This window comes from Papaver somniferum, chromosome 2 (assembly GCF_003573695.1).
Source record: "Papaver somniferum cultivar HN1 chromosome 2, ASM357369v1, whole genome shotgun sequence".
Lineage (NCBI taxonomy): Eukaryota > Viridiplantae > Streptophyta > Magnoliopsida > Ranunculales > Papaveraceae > Papaver > Papaver somniferum.
Window position 1 is genome coordinate 200,252,739 of NC_039359.1, and position 12,423 is coordinate 200,265,161.

Below are 12,423 nucleotides of genomic sequence, written 5' to 3' on the forward strand. Positions count from 1 at the left end.
GTATGGTCGAAAACTTCTGGCGCCCCCGGATGAAATAGGGAGACGTTCCGTTGCAGATGTGCTTCTATCAAGTCTTCCAGGACTTTGTTCCAAGCGACATCCTTCGAACCATCTTTTGAGTCTTAGACTATCATATGGAATGAGATGTGGTAAGAAGTCCCCAGTTATACTTCGGTTTGATCCGATGGCATGGATGAATATGTGAATGTATCTTTGTGGCGTGCTCTTGAAGTCTTCGGTGTACATGTACGGCTTTGTGTTGAGAAATTCCTGCGGCTCGTGAAACTTCAACAGCAATGATGTTGAAATCAGAAATAACCTGGTTGAAGGGAGTGAAAGCGTCTCATGATGGTAGTCCCTGTGTGTATCCTATTTTCACTGCATCGCCTTGAATCCACGTCCACGTGATTTGATACAAGCTTATCATACTCTTATGGATGTGACGCTGGGATGCTCAGAATATCGCATGGACGAAATATTATGGATAACGAAGATGTAGGAATGAGAGAGTTATGTTGTTTATCATGGCTCCCTCTGTTTCTTCAAGAAAAAGTTTCAGCTGCGTCTCTGGAGTTATCTCATGAGTCTTTGATGGTCGTCGATGGACTGCGAAGAGAAGTCCCCAGTCGCATTTTTCTTCAGTTTCTGAAGTTTTTTTCCTCTGAGCAGTCTTGGGATCCTCCGCGGCCTCGTAAAGTGTTGAAGGCGTCTTCTAGACAGAGAGGTGATGATATTCTTGCGCTGCACCCTTGAAGAGTAGATGACCTTGTTGCGGCTATGGCCTTTTGGTTGACTGTGTCTTCTGAGCTTTGACAGTGAAGGGATTCCGTGTATATCCTCAGTCCTCAAGTATGGTTTACATGTGTCCATCTTTGTAGTGATTGTTGTTATGGTGAAGCTCTGGCTGGTATCAACAAATGAGCGGCAACAATTCTTGGTAGCAAATGTAATCAGAAGAGACTACATTGTCGTGGTAACAAAGTAGGTTGGCTGGAATTGTATGGGCATCCGTGGAAGTAAAAGGATTGGCTGGAGTTGTACGGGAATCCGTTGAAGTGAAAGGATTGGATGGATGTGTAAGTGAGCAAACTGTTCATGACTACGAAGATTGGTTGTCTATGATCGTGATACTTGACATGGGGAGCGTGGTGGTACGACCCTTTGCAGGAAGAAGCTTCATTGAAGCAGCTTCGGCTCTTGGAGAAGATGTTGAAACTTAAGAAGCCGAATGCTGAAGCCTCGTCTTCGGATCCTGGAGAAGCTTACGGAGAGAACCCTGAAACGGAGCGGCTGCTGGAGCGAGCGTTGAAGCGGACGGCTGTCGGAGTGATCGTTAAAGCGGAGTCGCTGCTGGAGGATGTTGAAGCGGAGCGGCTGCGTTAATCAGTGTGTTGTCAAACTGGACACCCTTCAAGCGAACAATGGTTAGGAGTCCCCAGTTCCATCTATCAATCGTGCTTTCCAGGAGAAGTTGGGGTTTGGGAACGGCTTCTCTGGTTGGAAACAGCTGCTTCCCAGATGCAGTGCGGTTGAGGGCTGCAAATATGCCTTGACGTTGCGCCTTGGGGAAATATAGAAATTCACATAAATGTTTCATCATAGATTGCACGATTTTGCGGGCGAAGTCCGCATAAATCATGCATCTCCTGACAGGTAAAAGAGTCTTTGTGAACTCAGGGGGGTTGCTGATTTTTCTTTGCTTCGATTTTGGAGAAGTCGTTCCTGATCTTTTCGTGTAATGAAATTAGATTGCTGATTCCCTTCTACTGGGCGTTCAAGAGCAACGCTGGAAGGATGCAAGCTGCTTGCACAGGGAAGATGCAAGCTACTGTAAAGATGCAAGCTACTGTAAAGATGCAAGCTGTTAGCACTGGAAAAGATGCAAGTTGATGGCGCTGGAAAGATGCAAGCTGTTAGCGGTGGAAGGATGCAAGCTGCTGGCGCTGGAAAGATGCAAGTTGTTAGCGTTGGATCGTCTTGGAATGGGCGCTGGCTTGGTGTGGACGTTGTCTTGGATTTGGTATGGCGCGGACTGTCGGCTGGGCATGGCGAGGACTTGTTCTTGCGGGCCCAGTTGCCTCTACGTAGCTCAAATAGGAAATCATTTCCTTATTCAAATCCCAAAAGTGTTATGCGTATGAAAGGGGTTGGCTCTCCTTTTTATCTCGTATCTTTGTTCTCACGTCCTGGTGTTAGCGGTAACACTGTAGCAATAAAGTGGGCAAGCATATTCCAGCTATGTACTCCAGCGTTTCTCTTTCAAATTTTTTTCTTGTTTTCTTGTGTTGGTGCAAACCCTAGCCATAGGTATGCCTTCCATAAATCTGTAGAAATATTGTTCTTCTGAACTGGTGTAAACCCTAGCCGTGGGTATTCCTTTCATAAACTTGTGGAAACACTTCGTCATAAACAATTCCTCTTAGAATATCACCGTAGTAACGTCGGCTACCTCATGAATAGTGACGGGTAATCATTATTATGCAAAGTAGGCACGTACGGGTAGGTGACTGTTTTTTTTTTTAAAGGAAAACAAAGCGCTTGGTTTATGGTTTTGATTTTCTGGATTTTTGGGTTGATAGACAAGTATTACCCCTAAGGGTTTTGGATTATTATTTGGAATGAACTGTTTTAGAATATTGATGTTTTTGGTTATGAATATAAGTGGCATGAGTACCCTAGGGAATTCATGGAATTGTGAATGTTGTGCGATAGTAGAAAGCATGAAACATGGTAAAAATATGGCTATCGGTTTTTTATCTCCCCTCTGAAGATTTGAAGTAGTAAACCATGTATTTTTTCTAGCAATACTTACTTGGTTTTTCGGATCTCCTGATGAAAAGGAATCTCCCGGGTGTAAGAACGAGTTTTGTGGGAAGCACCGTCGTGACTGCGGAAAGTCCCCAGTCATCCCTTGTCGTGTCATGACTGGTAACCGGGCCGTCTGGTAACTGAGTCGTCGATCCTTGGGCGGGTCATTTGGATTCTACCGTCCTGACGTCTATGTCGAAATATGAGATCGAGGATTGAAAGTTGACATTGTAACCGAAAGATCAATCTCCCACTGTGGTCGCCAATTGTTTGAAGGTGAAAACGGTTTCTGCTGATTTCGGTAATTTCGGGTGTGTGGGTGAGAAATGAGTCTAAACCCTAAACAATGTACTGCAAGGGAGTACTTTAGATTCAAGAGATCAATCTGTACAAATCCGTCCTAAACCAAAAAATGGCCGTCCCAGACTTGCTTCAGTCACAAAGAGGAGGAGAAGGGTTGGTTTTGGGGAGGGAAGCGAAGAGAGTGTTGAGACCAGAATAGTTGATCCTGGAAGAGTAGTTGTTTTGTGACTTGCATCAGAAAGTGGGAAGCTAACAGATGGAAAGCTAGCAAATATTTTCTGAGTGTTGTATGCTCCTGACCAGAACTTGTTGTTCGGTGGAAATAGGTAAGACCTATTTATACAAGTCGAAGTGAAACGTACTCTAGTCTCGTAAGAAATGGAAAACGGATGAGTAAATGTGAGGAGGTGGTAACCGGTAACGCCTGGAGTTGATGTTCCATAAAAGAAAGCGTTTTACCATTACTCCCTGTATTTACTAACCGCCTCATCCTTATGACACTGTCTTGTAACGGGCGTAGTGTACGCTGTAAACCGCCAAACCAATACCCAATGAGCATCCCCCAGTTTGTGACATGTGTTGATGTCTCGAGTGTTTTCGTGAAAAACATGTAGCATGTTGCTTTTCTTTGTCAAGTTGAGCTTGGGAGACTTGCCGGCTCGGTGGTGACCTTCGGCAGTCGAGATTTTACATCTTGAGAGGATGGGTAGCCGTTGATTATTGCAATCCTTCGTTTGGTATCCAGTGGCATGAAAGCATGGACGACATGGATTTAATATGGCCTAGTTTAGGCGTGGCCAAAAGCTAGGGTTTTGGCATTGTTTGGGCGCGACCAAAACTAGGTCTTGGCGTCGAGCCAAAAGGTTTCCCTGCGTTAGCTGGTAACCTTGGACGGCTAAGATCTACGTCTTAGATGGAAATGTGGTCATCGATTGTTGTAAGTCTTTGTTTTGGAAGCCGTGAAGGGAAGGCCGGCATGGTATGGTTTAGGCGCAGCAAGGTGGCTGGCACGACATGCCATTGGCACATGTGGCATGGTCGACATGCCTTGGCGCGGTTTAGGCGTGGCCAAAACTAGGGTTTTGGTGTTGGGCCAAAGGTTACCATGCGTTGGTTGGTGACGTTGGACGGCTAAGATTTTCATATAAGATGGAAGGGTCGTCGTTGATTGTCGCACGCCTTCGTTTTGGCAGCCGTGAGGGGAAGGCCCGCATGGTATGGTTTAGGCGCGGCAAGGTGGCTGGCACGGCATGTCATTGGCACATGTGGCATGGTCGGCATGCCTTGGCGCGGTTTAGGCGTGGCCAAAGGTTACCATGCGTTGGTTGGTGACCTTGGACGGTTAAGATTTTCATATAAGATGGAAGGGTGGTCGTTGATTGTCGCACGCCTTCGTTTTGGAAGCCGTAAAGGGAACGCCGACATGGTATGGTTTAGGCGCGGAAAGGTGGATGGCACGGCATGCCATTGGTACATGTGGCATGGTCGGCATGCCTTGGCGCGGTTTAGGCGTGGCCAAAACTAGGGTTTTTGTGTTGGGCCAAAGGTTACCATGCGTTGACTGGCGACCTTGGACGGCTAAGATCTGCATCTCAGATGGATGGGTGGCCATTGATTGTCGCACGCCTTCGTTTTGGCAGACGTGAGGAGAAGGCCCGCATGGTATGGTTTAGGCGCGGCAAGGTGGCTGGCAGGGCATGCCATTGGCACATGTGGCATGGTCGGCATGCTTTGGCGCGGTTTTGGCGTTGGGCCAAAGGTTACCATGCATTGGTTGGTGACCTTGGACGGCTAAGATTTGCTTATAAGATGGAAGGGTGGTCGTTGATTGTCGCACGCCTTCGTTTTGGAAGCCGTGAGGGGAAGGTCGGCATTGTATGGTTTAGGCGCGGCAAGGTGGATGGCACGGCATGCCATTGGCACATGTGGCATGGTCGACATGCCTTGGCGCGGTTTACGCGTGGCCAAAACTAGGGTTTTGGCGTTGGGCCAAAGGTTACCATGCGTTGGTTGGTGACCTTGGACGGTTAAGATTTGCGTCTAAGAAAGAAAGGTGGTCGTTAATTGTCGCACGCCTTCGTTTTGGCAGCTGTAAAGGGAAGGACGACATGGTATGGTTTAGGCGTGGCAAGGTGGCTGGCACGGCATTCCATTGGCACATGTGGCATGGTCGGCATGCCTTGACGGCTAAGATCTGCATCTCAGATGGAAGGGTGGCCATTGATTGTTGCAACCCTTCGTTTTGGTAGCCAGCGGCATGTGGCGGGGCCGGCATGGCTTTGGCATGGAATCGTGGCTGGCATAGTTTTCCATTAGCACGGTGGCGTGGCTGGCATGGTTGGCATGCCTTGTGTAGATGGTGGATTTTCAACAAAGGGCAAAAAATGTAAAATCATGAGGCATGTTTTTGAAACGTCTTTCAGGCATGCAATGATTCATATTTTACGAAGCCATGATTAATATGTTTTCGAAAAGCCTCCACTAGCTGAGCGTTCGGTCCCTGGCATTTCGTCTTGACCTCTATGCAGAATAAAGTATTTGGGCGGTTCTCCGTAGATTGAGAGCTTAACGCCTTCAGGAAGTCGGTGATACTCACTGTTCCCTGACTGCATGAGAGAGTCCCAGCTCCATATAGAAGAATAGTTGGGCGGTGAACGCCTTCAGGACGTCGGTGACACTCACCGTTCCATGGTTATGTGGAGAGACTTTGCATAGATTCAGGCGGTTCTCCGTAGATTGAGAATACTAACACCTTCAGGACGTAAACAACATCATGACTCCCTGACTATGCACCATTCAGAACAGATGTGACGCTTTAACTGGCTAATATCTTTTCTGCAATAGATTAATCTTGTCGTGACATTCACTATTGAATTCCCAGAATAATCTATTATTGCTCTTATTCCATGGTCGAATCCACGGATTGATCCCATGGAATGGCAATAACAATTGCTCCTATTCCATGGTCGAATCCACGGCCTGATCCCATGGAATTGAAATAACAATTGCTCCTATTCCATGGTCGAATCCACGGCTTGATCTCATAGAATGGCAATAAAACAACTGTGCTATCTTATTACTCCGATTTCATGATCGAATCCACTGATATCATGAAATGGTAATAGATAATCTTAATTACTACGATTCTATGGTCGAATCCACAATCCCATAAGATGGCAACGCTTGTTTTATTATTCTGAATTCGTAGTCGAATGCACAGTTGATCCTGCGAATTAATAATGAACAACTATTTATTTTTATTACTCAGTTTCATGGATTATTCTCCACTGAATACATAGATTAGTAATAGATACTCAACAACCGGGCATATGGACCATCACTGAGTAAGCCCCACAAAAATGGTGTGAGTGTACTCGACAATGATGCACGACTGAGCACCCTGAAGCAGGAACGAGTGTCCAAAAATATGAAATAATGAGGAATCCTTCGCAAAACAGGAGAAAACAATAAATATTAATAAAATAATAAGAGATGCCCAGGGTCGGGCCCACCAGCCGTCCAGCCGGCCATGCCCTAGTCATGGTCGGTCCGTGCCTCTCCCATTATTTTCCTTATTTTTTGTTATTTCGTGAACTCACGAAAACTCCTTGGTTTTAGCAACTTTCCTTGTTTTTGCAAAACTCGTGAATTCTCCATAACTTGGTGGATTCACGAAATAATATTATAAAATAAGGAGAGGTCTGCGGGACCGGGCAACCTAACCAGCCGGCCATGCCTAAACCGTGGCCGGTCCCACACCTCACAATCCTTAGCTTTTTATAATTATTATTCCCTAATCTCACGAAACTCTTCCGCTTCAACAAAAACTCGTGGATTCTCCATAACTTCAAGGATTCTCCATAACTTCAAGGATTCATGAAAAATAATAAAATAGGGAAAGGTGTGCGGGACCGGGCAACCTAGCCGTCCGGCCATGCCCTAACCATGGACGGTCCCACATCTTGCTAATCTTTCATAATTATTATTTTCCTTAATTCATGAAACTCCTGGGGTTTGAGCAAAATCCATGATTTCTCCATATTTTCTCGAATATTGCTCAAATCACGAAAAACCAAAAGCCAACATAGTCACACGACTGGCTAGCCTCTCACCGGAATTTTAAATATTAAAACACTTTTATTTTAATATTTTCAAAATATTGATGAATTGAGAATACATGCTCATTCCAACAAAAATCGAGAATTCTCAGTCAAGATGAAACTCTTCTGAAAATTCACGATATTGCTCAAACGCGCATCAGAAAATACTGAAACCCTCAGTAAGGAAACATGGACACCACGAAAACACGTGCACGCCTTCATGACCGACCAGGGTCATTCCTAGGGCTTGCACAAGCCCGGTCCCACACGTTTTCATAATTCTAACCTAATTTGCTCAATTGCTCATACTGGGCCCGAACTCTCTCCAACCAACTGGGGGATTCTCCAAATGACCAACAACTGGTCCCGTGACCACCAAGAGTCTGTCTCATGCTCTCTTGGTCGGTCCTCATCTCTCATACATAGGTTTTATCACCTAATGCTGAATCCAGCAATATTTTCAATAAATAATGAATCCTGCATTTAATCATCGTTTTTTCACCACCTCTCAAACTGAGAACCCTGGTGCGTGCTCACTCGAGCACTGGGCACCCGTGGACGCTCATCATTCCATGTGGTTGGTCCCACCTCACTCATGACCAATTTTCATCAATTCACCAATTGATGAAGGATTGATAAAATTAGGGTTTCGAACAAACGCAACACGAATCACCATTCTAAGCAAGTTCAAACACAAAATAATGTTGATTCAGCAATCAACAACCAAATTAATAATATTCGGTAATTCACCAATATTTTTGATTAATATTTTATTGGGTCACGACACCAGTAAATAATTCTTCGAATTGAGCAATACTTGCTCAGTTGCTCGAATATTGATCCAACCATCAATGTTCAGTAATTCATCAGTAGTTTGTCGAATTGAGCAACACTTGCTCAATTGCACGTAAAATTATCAATATTCAGTATTTTGTTGAATTGAGCAACACTTGCTCAGTTTCACGCCAAAATTATCAAATTCGTCGAATTGAGCAATACTTGCTCAATCGCTCGACAAACTCTCAATATTCAGCAATTCGTCGAGTTGAGAAATACTTTCTCAGTCGCTCTAGTCAGTAATTCATTGACATCTCAGAGAACTACATGTTCAATCCATGAATCACTGAGCATTCACCACTTATGCTCGATTCAACAAAAATAGACTCACAGTCTAAATCAGTCAGCAACTGACTAACTAATACACGTCTGCCTTGCAGACTCCACGATTCGTGAAATATCAATCACGTCACAAATGAGGGGATATCACTTAGGGTTTTGGTATGGCGTTCTACGGCACGTGGATTCATCCACAACGATAAATGTGCCTAAGTCGTATAAACGGTTGAAGGAGTTAGCAAAGTAGTGGGTGCACGATCATTCAAGTCTCCGTACGACATGGAACTGACTTTACCACGATCTCCCACTTTCCCACTTAAGAAACCGTCACACTTACAGGGATCAGTGATACATCATTCTTGCAATAAAAATAAGTCTAAATCGAGGACATCAGGATATCATCAATCATCGATTATCATCATTATCCGTCAACAACTCGATATAAACTTATTCACAGAACTCAACTCCAGCAGTTCAGCAATATTGCAGAAACCTTCAACATACCCACAATCCTTGATCATCACTGATCCCACACAACTCTCAGCTTCCCTCCTACAGATCAACTGATCTCCCTCTTTGCGACCGAATTGACTCTGGAACGGTCATTGTCTTGGTTTAGGTCGGAGTCATACAGATTGATTTCCCGAATCTAAGCACCCCCTTTGCAGCGGTGTATCTGTGTGAGGATCAACATTTTTCCCGGCTGAGGAGTCTCGACAGCAAGCTCGACTCTGCACTTTCCCAAAAAACCGGCGGCTCGTTTTTCCCATCTACAGATTGGCGACCACAGTGGGAGATTAATCTCTCGGTTGCAATCTCAAACTTTCACAAAATGGTTGATCTTAAGTCAGGTTGAGTTACAAATCCTAACACAAACAACTCCTAGCACTAGTAACGACGGTGGTACTCCAGAAACTACTCCTGCTTCTAACACCGGTGCTGTTGATACCACTCCTCCTCAAACCAATGTCGGCAACCATCCTCTCTTCGTACGGTCTCCCGAGGAAATCAGAGAAAGTCCGCCTACCATAGGTGATCTTATGAAAGTCCAATAAGTTCTCGCCAAAAATCAAACTGATATGGCTGCTACTCAGAAGGAGCTATGTAACTACCTCAAAACTCTTACTGACAAGATGTCAGACAAAACTCAGGAGAAAGGGAAAGACAAGGAAACATCTTCAAGCACGGATCCTGAAGTTATCCCAGTTCACGATGATGACGAGGCCCATAAAGTTGCGGAACCCGCTGATTTCATCACCCGTGAAGACTTAGAACGTTTTATGGAGAATCGAGGAAGGGGTCATACAACGAATGTGCACCGTCATCAGCCTCCATACCCTGCATCTACACAAAGGATTCCTCTCCCAAAGGGCTAAACTTCCCCAACGTCCACACTATACAACAGAACAAGGAATGCTCGAGAACATGTGATTCATGGAGGCACCAGGAGAGCATGAACACAGTGGAATGATCTCAATCTACAGAGCCTTTCTGGAGATTCTGCGATTCCAGACTTTCTCAGAACTCCATGGAGCAGCCAAGCGACCAGAAATGCTTTACTAGAAAGAGCAAAGTATGCAAGGTCGAGGAATCTCGAAGCATCCGACACCTAGTCAACAATCAGTACAATCTCCAGCCTTCCACAAATGTTGTTGCAGAAAGGAGCAAACAGAAAGTCGAATCATAGCGCAAGCACGCTTCTCTAGCTCATCCGAAATCACCAAAAAAGGGGTAGTCAAATCCAGGATGCACAAGCTCCAACTTAAAATGCAGATCCAGCAGAACCTGGTTTCCCTTTCTCCATCGAATAGGTGATCGAACTACTGGATGTATGGATCCAGTATGGTGCAATCAAGCTGCCATATGTCAGAAAAGAACCAACTGAAGAAGAAATAGAGAACCCTCGCTACTGCCGTTTCCATAGGTTCGTCAATCATCCCACCAGCGACTGCAGGATCTTTAAGCACATATTCAAGGAAAAAGTCGGATCTGGGGAACTTAACTTGGGGACTGAAAGAGTACACAGATACCCTCTTCCAGTCAGAACTTTCACAATCTCCTAATAACCAGTCACAGAAGGAGTTCAGTCGGGCATGTATGCGAATTTCTTTATCTGTCAAAGGCTCAAAAGGGAGACATGTTCACGGATTTGAACCATATTCTAGAAGTGCCTCCAGAACCTCTCGCCACAGACAAGGAGATGCATGACTGGGGACTTCTTACCACAGTCCATCTTAGAGGAAATGAATTCAGAAGAATGTTGATCGATGCTGACACCGCCATCAACATCATTCCACGGAAATCCCTCAGATTCACAGGCATCAGTCGACAAGAAGCTACTCATGTACCCATCTTAATCAGAGACCATGAAGGAACGCTCAGAGATGCTTATGTCTACATCACTCTCAAGGTGAAAATACGTTCAACCTGAACATATAACAACTTTCACATAATCAGGAAAATCCAAGACATGACGCGATAGCATGGACCCATGCTGAAAACTGGTGGGCCCGGGAAAGCGTATAAAATTGAAGCGAAATGAAACGCGGGCCTACAGTAATACCGCAAGTGCACGGTCATCAGTTGTAGCTCGTGCAAGTACGGGTCGATCCACAGAGATTGGGAGTGTTTGGAGTTTCTAGCTATTTGGGCTCTAAATTGCTATTGGGCTTCTAATTGTGCTTTGGGCTTAGTGGGTTTTTGTAACAATGAAATGGTTTTGGGCTCAGTGGGCTTTTGGATTGACTGTGAACTTATGGGCTTTTGGTCTTTTGAATTGCACTGGGCCTTGGGCTAACAGTGACTGTGAATTGGGCTTTAGCTTTTCACCTGGGCTTTGATTAAGTCCACAGTGGGCTTTAGTAATGACTGAACTTGTAGCCCAGAATTGAACTGGACCTGAAGCAGCAGCAGAAGCAGTGCACAGCAGCAGCAGAAGCAGTGCACAGCAGCAGCAGAAGCAAATGGCATGTGCTCAGCAGGGAAAGGGAGAGCAGGAGCTGTGCAGGCAGACAAGGTAACTAAATCACACAGGGCCAAGGATGGCATTTACAATGACAATGAAGATGGTAGTGAAATAATGAGACAATGGATGATAAAACAATAAACACAAGAAAACAGATACAAATACAAAACACAAAACAGGTGACAGTGGCAGTGGAGAGTGATAGTGAAGAAAAGCAAAGGAAATGGTGAAAATGGCAGTGAGGATGGCAATGGAAATGAAGCAAAGAGAAAGACCAAGGCAGTGAAGTAAATGTGACAGTGAAGCAAAGGTAACAGTGGCAGTTAACAGGAAACAAAGCCAAATAAACCAAGGCTGTTAGCCAAGGGCAGGGAGGAGTTTGCAGCTGTGGCTAAGCTAAGGCTTAGAATCCACCTTGTGTCCTAGCTAAACAATGCAATTCTAGATTTAAAAACTTAAGCATCCAACTAGAATGGGAAGAAAATCAGCTTGCTCACTGATTTGCCCCTAGCATTGACTGTCTTTTGAAAGCACAGTCAATCACAGGCATATCAGAGCACTAACTTCTTCCCATTACTCAAGCAAAACAGGCCTTCCTAGCAATTCATCATTCATTAGTGCACTAAGGTTTCATCTGAGCCTCAGCAGTGAACTCAGAACATAATTAACATTAAAATGGAACTAAACATGATCATGTGAAATAACATTGCATTTAAACAACTAAACAGTGAATGAAAATTGCAAATGAAGAACCCTAAAAATTAACAGTGAAATCAAATTGACATTGAGAATTAAATTAACCCAATTAGGGGGTGTCTCGGCTAACCAAGAACAAGTTTTGCATTCTCTACAGCTTCCCTTTTATAGCTTACAACAAAATCCCTAATTTCACAAAACCCTAAATTTGCAAACCCTAACTTTTGGGGAAAATCAAATTCGAGATACCCATGTGTGAATTCTGCTCGACCCATGCCCTGTTGATGTTCTACTGCTCCTCCTCTAGCTCTTGTTGCGCTGTTGGCCTAGCCCTAGACTTCTGTGAACCCTAGCTTCTCTCACTGTCGAGTTTGTAGCATCAGGACTCGATGCTACAGACGAGAAAGGAAGAGACAAGGGTGGTGATTGAATACT